The 9,658-nt window shown below is 44.6% G+C and overlaps 2 long non-coding RNA genes across 3 annotated transcripts; one reads left to right on the forward strand and one right to left on the reverse strand.

Annotated features, from left to right (window-relative positions):
- Window positions 1-2,278: 2,278 nt before the first annotated feature.
- Window positions 2,279-3,617, forward strand: LOC148644814 (uncharacterized). The gene is made up of 3 exons (XR_015928391.1): window positions 2,279-2,599; window positions 2,754-2,804; window positions 3,336-3,617. It is a non-coding gene; the product is annotated as an uncharacterized LOC148644814 (long non-coding RNA).
- Window positions 3,618-4,326: 709 nt separating this feature from the next.
- On the reverse strand, window positions 4,327-7,197 carry LOC148644815 (uncharacterized). Of its 2 annotated transcripts, XR_015928483.1 has the most exons (5): window positions 6,905-7,193; window positions 6,699-6,772; window positions 6,445-6,497; window positions 5,649-5,693; window positions 5,434-5,515 (listed from the first exon to the last, which is right to left on the reverse strand). It is a non-coding gene; the product is annotated as an uncharacterized LOC148644815 (long non-coding RNA). The 2 variants fall into 2 exon arrangements; XR_015928484.1 differs by lacking the exons at window positions 5,434-5,515; window positions 5,649-5,693 and adding an exon at window positions 4,327-4,748 and having other exon boundaries at window positions 6,905-7,197.
- Window positions 7,198-9,658: the final 2,461 nt, after the last annotated feature.

Genomic DNA, 9,658 nt, shown 5'->3' on the forward strand with positions numbered 1-9,658 from the left:
AGGGCGAGATGAGCCACGCGCTACGTGACCCCCCGCCGGCCGCGAGCCGGATCTGCAGCTCTCCGGCACGAGGCGGACGTGCGCGCGGGGCTGCTGCCGAACCAGCTCCACGAGCAGAGAGCAGGCCTGATGCAGACCTTCCTCTGACACACTCAGCATCCAGCGCAGTGGCGCTTATTAACCCCCCCCGTCACTGAAAAAAAACAACAACAACTTCTCTGGGGCGAAGCAGGAAATCAGAATTCATAAGCACAGCTGAAAAAAAGATCACACCCTCCGACAAGACCGAGCAGTTCTACAGGCAGGTGTTCAAGCAGAGCCCCTGTCAGGCAGCTCTGTGTCACCGGCGTCCTCTGGAGGGGAAAATAGCGCATTATAGCCGTGAGATCATCCCGGGGTCGCAGGTACAAGGATAGAAACGCTGATTAGTGCCGGGAAAGTGAAAAGGTAAATGGGAAAGAGCAAGGAAGGGCATTCGTGGGTCTGCTGTGGTGAAGAGTAAAATGGGTGATTTAATCAAAGCCTTACTCCCGTTGTAAGGTGTCCAGTCCTGGATGGGTCAGTGTGTCTGCAGCGGGGGTGTCCAGTCCTGGAGTGGTCAGTGTGTCTGCAGATTACCCAGGTGTTTCATACATCAGCAGCACCCATACAAATAGGGTCAGAGCCCACGCTGTGCCTGCAAGCTACAGTTCTGAATCTCCGGGCTGTAGGAGACTGCAAGCCACCGCGGTTGTGTCAGCGCAGGCGGTAAGAGATGACTTCCTTTATTGTCCCAGAGGAGAAGTTTGCTTTGGAGGCAGATAAAAGACACAACACAATACACTGCACATTTAATACAACACGAGTCCATGAATAAGAAACATGCATGATGAGAAAGTGAAATAAATACGAAGTGAAATACTAAATTCTCACAACTTCTGTCCTGTCTTGCCAAACGCCTTAGACCCCAATCACGTGATCCGGGTGTTAACGTCACACCAGACCCTCACTACCGCACTGTAAACCAGCCCTCCATAGACTCGTGTATCACCACCGCCGCCTGGCGGACATTGATCGGAACTGTTACCTCCTACGGTAGTTTGATCAATAGGCTTCATTTTGTTTCTAAAGATTTCAATAAAATGCGGGCATTCTTATGTTTTTACTTGAATATCCAAACATTTTTCCGGAATCGACATATTCAAAGGTAAATTATGTTTTTGTCGGAACGGTGACCGGAAGCGAGTCACGATGATAACAGTTTTGATTCCTAAATATATGAATCACTTTTTTAACGAGAAAAAAAAACTCTCAAAGACAAGAGTCCCATACAAATAGGGTCAGAGCCCACGCTGTGCCTGCAAGCTACAGTACTAAATCTCCGGGCTGTAGGAGACTGCAAGCCACCGCAGTTGTGTCAGCGCGGGCGGTAAGAGATCACTTCCTTTATTGTCCCAGAGGAGAAGTTTGCTTTGGAGGAGATGATGTCAGCGGCTGGAGGAGGACCTGGAAGCCCGAGGGTGACGGGGCACAGGAAAGGTGTGCTGGCAAGCTGTGTGTGCACAGCCTCGGACACGAGAGTGAGGCACTGGGGGGCTGTGTGGTTCTAACATGAGTGTGTTAAGTCTCAGCCCGACAGTGAGGAGCTGGAGACTGGGTGTAATGAGTGAGCCGAGTCTGAGTGTGAGAGGGAGACTCTGGAGACTCTGGTTTGTGTGAGACCCGGCCCGGAGGTGTCAGGAGATGATGTCAGGGGCTGGAGGAGGACCTGGAAGCCCGAGGGCTGGCTGGTCATGTGAGGACCAGTGGCTACAGGGGGGAGAAGGAGGCTCCTGGAGGGGTGGAGAGGAGCAGGGAGGCTCCTGGAGAGATTGAGAAGTGTCATTGAGGTGCAGCAAGGTCTGGAGGAGTAGCAGCCTCGGTTGTTCCCGAGTCGGCCTGCCAGTAAGGCAAAGAAGGCGATAGAGCAGCTCTGGTCAAACTGGATTGGTCGAGTCGAGGGCGTTCCGCTGCTTCTCCCTGACAAGGACTAGCCAGAGGGTGAGAGCTGGAGGTGAAGCTCATTGAGCTCAGGACACCACGAGTGAAGAGCCTGGTGATGTGAGGGACCTGAGGCGTGATCTCAGAGGAGATCAGAGGGGACAGAGGCATCAGCGAACTGTAGACTCTGAGCCTGAGATGTCTATAGTGGCAGCCACTACCCCCATGGCCTCATACACCTCTTTGCAATCAGCCAGCTTTCCTTGACTGAGTTCTTCCTCCCTGCTGCAACCACCAGCTCCCAGAGTCTGCGCCTGCACCGTCAGAGTGTGGCCACGCCCACTCGAATGACATCTCTCGCAGGCCACGCCCCGCGCACCTGTGCGCCAGGTTCTGCTGGAGAGAGCGGAGCTGAGTGAGTTTGTTCCGCGTCTTTTACGATTATTTTCTGTTTTTCCTCTATTTGAATATAGATAAAATTTAACTCATGTAATTATGTAGTCTAAACCTCGCAGGAAAAAGTGATAAAAATCTATCTTGCAACGAATACTTGTTAGTTTTAATGGTCTTTAAATTCTAAATTCTGTATTTGTTTGTCTTCGGGCAGGACATGTTTGGCTCAGCTGCTGCAATTATCCAAGTAAGTATAAACGTTTTACTCATTTCTTTACACGTATTTCTTTGAAATGTTTTCTGCGCTATCTAGCCTGGTGAAACGCTGTTTGCTACTAAGCAACCTTGGTTTAAATTATCTTTAAATAATCGTCTAAATACTTGTGTTCTTGTGTTTCCAGTTCGGTGTCTGCGGGCAGGACATACTTGGCTCAGCTGGTGGAATTATCGATGTAAGTATAAACCTTTTTATTCGTTTACACGTATCATTTGTTGTTGGAAATGTGATACACCTTGTCAAAAAAAGACTCAAACTAGGAGATACTAGATTTCTCCCGGGCAGGAATGGTTTTGACCCGACAAAATTGTAGGCCTGCTATTTATAGAACTCGTTTTCTGCTAAACTACGATACATTTCGGTTTTTTTTGCTGCATATAATAGATTATTCAGAAACCGTTTTGGCTTCCAAATTGCATCACGACAATTAAAACAACGGAGCCTATAAAGATATGGATTAACTTTGTTAAATTAATTGTTGCAGAAAACGAATATGCTAATCGACACACTCTAGCTGTATTGTTTCAGTATTTGCACTTTAAATATACCTGTTACACCAGGCTGATCGCTTTATTGCATCTGTAAATCTTTTCAAACTGTTTCATCCTTTGAGCGCAAGAATCGATTCAAAAGATCTATCTGTCTGGGATAATTTCGAGATCCTGTTTGTAACCGAAAGTTAATTCTGATTTCTGTTGTGTTACAGGAATTGCAACGAAGTTCCAGTCTTCATTCCGGTCGCTGCCTCGACAGAAGCCTCGGAGAAACAGTAACGTGCTGTATGTTTCTGTTTTAACATGTAGTTGCTTGCAAATGTTTTCTTACTCTGTTGACTTGTAACAGTATTTGGCGTTAATGTTTGTCGTGCTTTGACACTTTGTAATTGAAATGCGTGTTAATTTTCACTTCGAAGCTTGTGCATCCGACGTATTGTAATGCTTTGTTTTGTGTGCCATATTCGTTCAATAAATTGTTGATTGAAACTTGATTTTGTTCCTTCATTTCTTGTGCAGAGTTCTGTTCCCCCTTGGCCCTGAAAAACCCCGATGGTGGTGAGTTTTTTGGCGGAGAGATTTTGCTAATAGTTTGTGGCCGCAAGGGGACACCCTATCGCTTTTTGACTTGAAAAGGTCAAAGGCTACCCCCTTTTTAAGCGTGTCCAGATTTTCCCGCCAAAAAACTTAGTATCTGGGGTTTTTCTCGGGGTGTGGTAGCAATCAAGCCGAGCCTCGCCCACCCCCCTCATTGGAGAGGGGTAGGCGGGGGCTGGCTGATTGACCGCAGCTCTAGCCAAGCCCACTCGCTCCCGGCAGGAGAGGATGGCAGGTTGGTGGTGGCTTTGGTCCCTGCAGAGAGGCAGGTCTCCTGGGGTGTGGACTTAGAAAGCTGTCAGTTGCAAGCTGTGACTGATAGGCTGAGTCCGCCCTGGGTGCCTCCTCTCTCTCGGGCCGAGGCCATCTCCAGCCTGCCTTCCCCTCCTGCTGGGAGTGAGGGGGCTTGGCTAGAGCTAGCCTCCATTCTCCTCCCCCCAGGGCTAGACCCACGCTCCCTCCTAGGGACCCTTTCCCCCCAGAGACTATCTAAAAAGGCGGGCGTCTTCGCACTTTTCCAAGTCAGTGCGATGGGGTGTCGCCTTGCGGTGCGTGGCGCACACTGCAAGACAACCCTTCGCACCTTCGAAAATACAGGACAATGCAGACAATTAAATGAGTTTTTATTTCAGAATTCACAGCAAATACATTAGCGGCAGTCAACAGAAAACATGCAGGTCAAGAATAAAATACAGCACTGAATCGGGACATTACAGATCAAGCCACTGGTAACAATAATCAAATGTAAGAAAAAGCACACATTGTCGAGAATAAATTGCTGGAGATCGTCGGAGCACAGAGAACCAGGAGCCGCAGCACATACAATAACATCAGTCAACAGGAAACATGCAGGTTAACAATAACATACATGGGTATACAAAGGGTACACTACAGATCAAGCCACGGGTATCAAAATACAATTCAAGGAAAATCACACATTGTCAAGAAGAACCTGCCAAAGCACGCCGAGTTGCTGGAGTGTTTCGGAAAGGAGATCGACGGAGCGCAGAGGATCAGGAGCCGCAGAACTGAAGGCAAAAGAAAAAGGATCAAGTTAACAAGATACCGGATTTGCAGAATCGATTCACTTGAAGTTCTGAAGTCTTAACTTTTTTAATAAACTGACCCAATGAAAAAACATACAAACACGCTCAAATTCAACAAGAAACCAATAGGTAACAGCATGAGAAATCACAGATACATCCCAGTCCCACTACTCCAATATTTAGAAAGTAGGTTCAGCCTATTATGAATAAAGGAATCCATAAAAAAGAACCAGCGATTTAGTGTTTCCTATTTGTATTCAGCAAAAGCACAACTAAACGAAAAGAAGTGATAACGTTAGTATAAAACCGTTCTGGTGTTAAAAAGCTGTGAAATACGTGTCGTCTTTAATACACAAATATAAACAGTATAGCGTAAGATAAGGATAAAACGTACCTCGGAAAAAAAACTTTCTAACTGGAGGCCGGTTTTTGAAATCCCTTTGTCAACTGGAGAAACAAGAAAACATACGAATTAGTACATTTAATCTTTTCTAAGGTGTATCATTCGGGAACAGAAAGCGATATTATAGCCCGATTCCGAAAGGCGGAGATACTTACAATTAGAGACAGTTACTAACTTTATACAGCAAATGACTGAATATAAATTACAGCTTTTTTCGTTAAAGGAAATAGAGCTAGAGATACCATGTCTTTAAAAAATACTTACAAAGGTAGTATAAGAACGCTGAATGCAGACTTTTGAAACTTCGAGAGCACACTCAAACAGACAGGACACTCATTTCGGCGTCCTAAAACACAAATTCAACAGAAACAAAAAGTTGAAAGTTGCAACAACAATAGATTTTTGTCTAACTTTCCTCAAAGTAAAATTTTATTTTTTGCATTTAAAATAAGAAAAGTAGAATTAAAACGCAAACGCACCTCACGCCACAGAAACTCATCCCGCCGCCATCTTGCCGGGCGCACCTGTGAAATCAAGAGTTTTTATTTCACAATGCACAGCAAATACAATAGCAGCAGTCTACAGGAAACACGCAGGTTAAGAACAAGATAAATCGGTATCAAAATACAATTCAAGGAAAAGCACACATTGTCAAGAAGAACCTGCCAAAGCACGACGAGTTGCTGGAGTGGAGCTGGAAGGGAGATAATCGGAGCGCAGAGCAGCAGGAATCGCAGAACTGAAGGCAAAAGAAAAAGGATCAAGTCAACAAAATATCGGATTTGGAGAATCGATTCACTTGAAGTTCTGAAGTCTATTAACTTTAATAAACTGCCCCAATAAAGAAATATACAAACATGCTAAAATGCTCTAACAAGCCACTAGGTAACTTTTAGTGTGGATCTCAGATACAACCCAGTCCCACTACTCCATTTAAAAAAAAATACGTTCAGCCTTACAGAAGATCCATTTTTGAAATTCTACTTCTAAATTTAAATCAAGCACCATTCATAGCGTTTATCATATTCGATTTAACTCCACGCATTGAAAACTATCGTGCAAATACGTTGGTATTATCCATCTTTACCCACTAGATAAATAAAAGAAGCAGCGCCTTAGAGTTTCAATTTCTATTCAACAAAAGCACAACGAAAGGAGCAGAAGTTATATAGTTAGTATAAACCCGCTCTGGCGTTAAAACATCGGGAAATACGTGTTGCCTGGTCGAGTTGCACAAATTCAAACAGTATAGTGCAAGGGAGAAATAGAACTTACCTTGGAAAAACACTTTCATAACTGGAGGTTCGTTCTTGACATGTTTTTCTCACCTGGAGAAATAAAAAAAAACATACGAATGATTAAATTAAACCTTTACAATGTTTTATTTCGGAGCGGAAACCGTTATTATAGTCCGAATCCGACAAGCGGAGACTTCACAGCTACTAACTTTAAAAAGCAAATGTTTGAAAGTTAACTACAGCCTTTTTTCGTTGAAAGAAACAAACCTTATCTTATAAAAACATACTTACATGAAAGATAGTATGGGACCGCAGACTTCTAAAACTTCGAGAGCACGCTCAAACAGTACACTCATTTCAGCGTCCTAAAACACAAATTAAACAAATTAAATTAACAAAAGTTGCAACAACAATTCATTTTGTCCAACTTCCCTCAAAGTGAAAATTGAGTTTTTGTATTTTAAATTAAGAAAATTAGAAATAAAACGCAAACGCACCTCACGCCGCAGAAACTCGCCCCGCCGCCATCTTGCCGGGCGCACCTGTGGAACAGGTGGACGGGGCGTGTCCGCTGAGGAAGGTCACTCTGGGGGCGGGCTCGGCTCCTGAATGACAGCTGTGCACTGTTACAAGGGCTCAACACTCACGGTACTGAAGATAAATAGAAACTTGAACTCACCAAATCGTACATAAAGTATATAACGGTTAAGGATTTTCAGACAACCGAATACAGTGACATTCTCCTACAAAGCTGTTCGCCGGACTCATTTAGCTTGTGGCCGGTTGATCTCTCGCTGGAGAGAGACCCCTGTCGCCCCTAGTTAGGACTGCACCTCTCTTTCACTGCTAGTGCCACACCTGTCCTGCAGGTGTCTCAGTGGTATAAGGGGCTGCTTTTTCGAATTGAATTCCGATCTATGCATTTATAAAGGACTTAAACCTCCCTTTTTCCCTGTTTTGGAAGGCCCCGAAAATGGAGCCCCCCAAAACGGCCGGCGTGGTAGAGAACAGCTCCCTGTACAAACTCACCCCGACAGCATGAGAGCTTCACCCGGGGCTCAGGTCTCAGACTGACGGGGAGGCTCGGGGCTCGACTTCAACTCACAGATCTGCTCTCTGAACTTTAGAAGTGTCCGATGGTTCAGCCCGCGGAGCCACCAGGCCGGCCACACAAAGTACCGGGCATGAGCATCTCTTATCCAGGTTAGAGGCACGTCACAGTTGCGATACAGTGCAACTGTCAGGGATGGATTTCTGCTAGTACAACGTGTCCGTAAAATCAGAGGAACAAGCAGAGGTTTATTCCTGCTGAAAACTGAGGAAAAGAAACACAACGTTTCGGCTGTGGAATAAACGCAACCGGTCCAGCGTTTTCTAACATCTTCATCCTCATCTTCTTCTTCTGCACGAAAGATCCCGATTAGTGAGACAGGACGTGTCTGAAACGGAGAATTAAATTTTCCACAGCAACGCGTGTAACGTACAATACCTCCGTGATTTCACGTGTCCAGTTGGACCAAGTACGAGGCAAAACAGCATTTTGCAGCTACAGGAGAAACGGCATCCTCGGATTTTTAACAATGAAAGATGCCAACGATTAAATACTTATTTTTGCTAAAAAAATCCCTCTGTTTTTAGGAGCAGAGGAACAACAACAAAACTAAAATTCCCACCCTTCCCTTGAATCTCGTCTCGCCTATAAATTGGAAAGTTTATTATCATTCGTGACGTCGCTGGACTCAATCCCAGTGATCTGATTGGCTCTGGATCCTCCCATTCATAAACAAGAGGGTTTAGACCCCAGTCACATGATCTGGGTGTTTTACATCACACCAGACCCTCACTACTGCACTGTAAACCAGCCCTCCATAGACTCGTGTATCACCACCGCCGCCTGGCGGACATTGATCGGAACTGTTACCTCCTACGGTAGTTTGATCAAGAGGCTTAATTTTGTTTCTAAAGATTTCACTAACGTGCGGGCTTTCTTACGTTTTTACTTTAATATCCAAACATTTTTCCGGAATCGACGTATTCAAAGCTAACAATAATAACAGTTTTGATTCCTAAATATATTAATCACTTTTTTACAAGAAAAACTCCTAAAGACTAGCGTCTTTAACGTTACCATATATTCATCTCATACACAAATTCTAGGATAATTATTTGAATGACGAAAGATTAAACAATTTAAGAGCCTCTAAATTAGCTTAGTTTGTAAAGTTCTAGCAGCAATGCGAAAAGCAAGTTTTCACGGTGACATTTCACAGTGTGGCCGCCAGGCGGAGACATTGCTACACGTGTCTATGAAGAGCTGTTTCAATGGAGCCCTTTTCAGGTTCCAGCCGTATTCCATTGTATTCCCATCTGTATCCAGTCCAGCTCCTGGCCCTGAGCCTCAGTGACACAACCGACTCCAGTCTCAGACAGACATTCTCACCAGCTTTGAATGTACTGACTGACATCAAGTTCTCATCGTAGATGTCATATAGATCAGTTTTAATTCTTCCTCAATAACCTGCTGGTTCTGACACACTTGCTCTGCAGCTGGAAAAAAACCTGTTTTCCACAGCAGTTTAAGTGCAGGTCTTTCAGCCACTATTCTGTTAACTGTGTTTTGCTGCCACAGTCCAGAACGTTTTGTCAAAACCTATTGCACACGTTCCTGCAGAAACGTGTCCCTGCCTGTCACAGGTGTGTCCATTGATCTATCTGGATCAGAGATCTGTCACTTTCCAGCTGTAACTTTCAGGCCCTGACCAGTTTTAACTCTCTCTCGTTCTATACGTTTACTAAAGGCTGTATTAATCCTTTTGCAATTGATCCTGTATTGATTGTTGTCTGAACTTCTGTGTACAATTGACAAGTACCCACCTTCTCATTTCAGCTCAGGATACAGCTCCCGTCTCAAAACACTTTGCAAGATCATTGTGTACCAAAACCCCTGTCTGTCTTATCCTTTATTACAACATGATTGATCTGTCCGCTGGTCTGTCCTGTACATGAGGAGGAGTCACACAAGACTCTCAAGCAGGTTCCTGATCGCCCTGCTCTAGAACTGTGTGCCTCCTGCCTCCTTAACCGTGTTACACTGGGTTGTAAAGGAACTTGGGGTGACCTGCTCAGGATCGAAAGGAGTTATATACTGCATATGAAGATTAAATATACAATGCAAGTGTTGCACTAAAAAAAAAATATATTAACCAATTAAAAAAATGTCAAATGAGAAGGAGAAAAAAAAATAGAAGCAG

This window comes from Lepisosteus platostomus, chromosome 19 (genome assembly GCF_059453375.1).
Source record: "Lepisosteus platostomus isolate fLepPlt1 chromosome 19, fLepPlt1.hap1, whole genome shotgun sequence".
Taxonomy (NCBI): domain Eukaryota; kingdom Metazoa; phylum Chordata; class Actinopteri; order Semionotiformes; family Lepisosteidae; genus Lepisosteus; species Lepisosteus platostomus.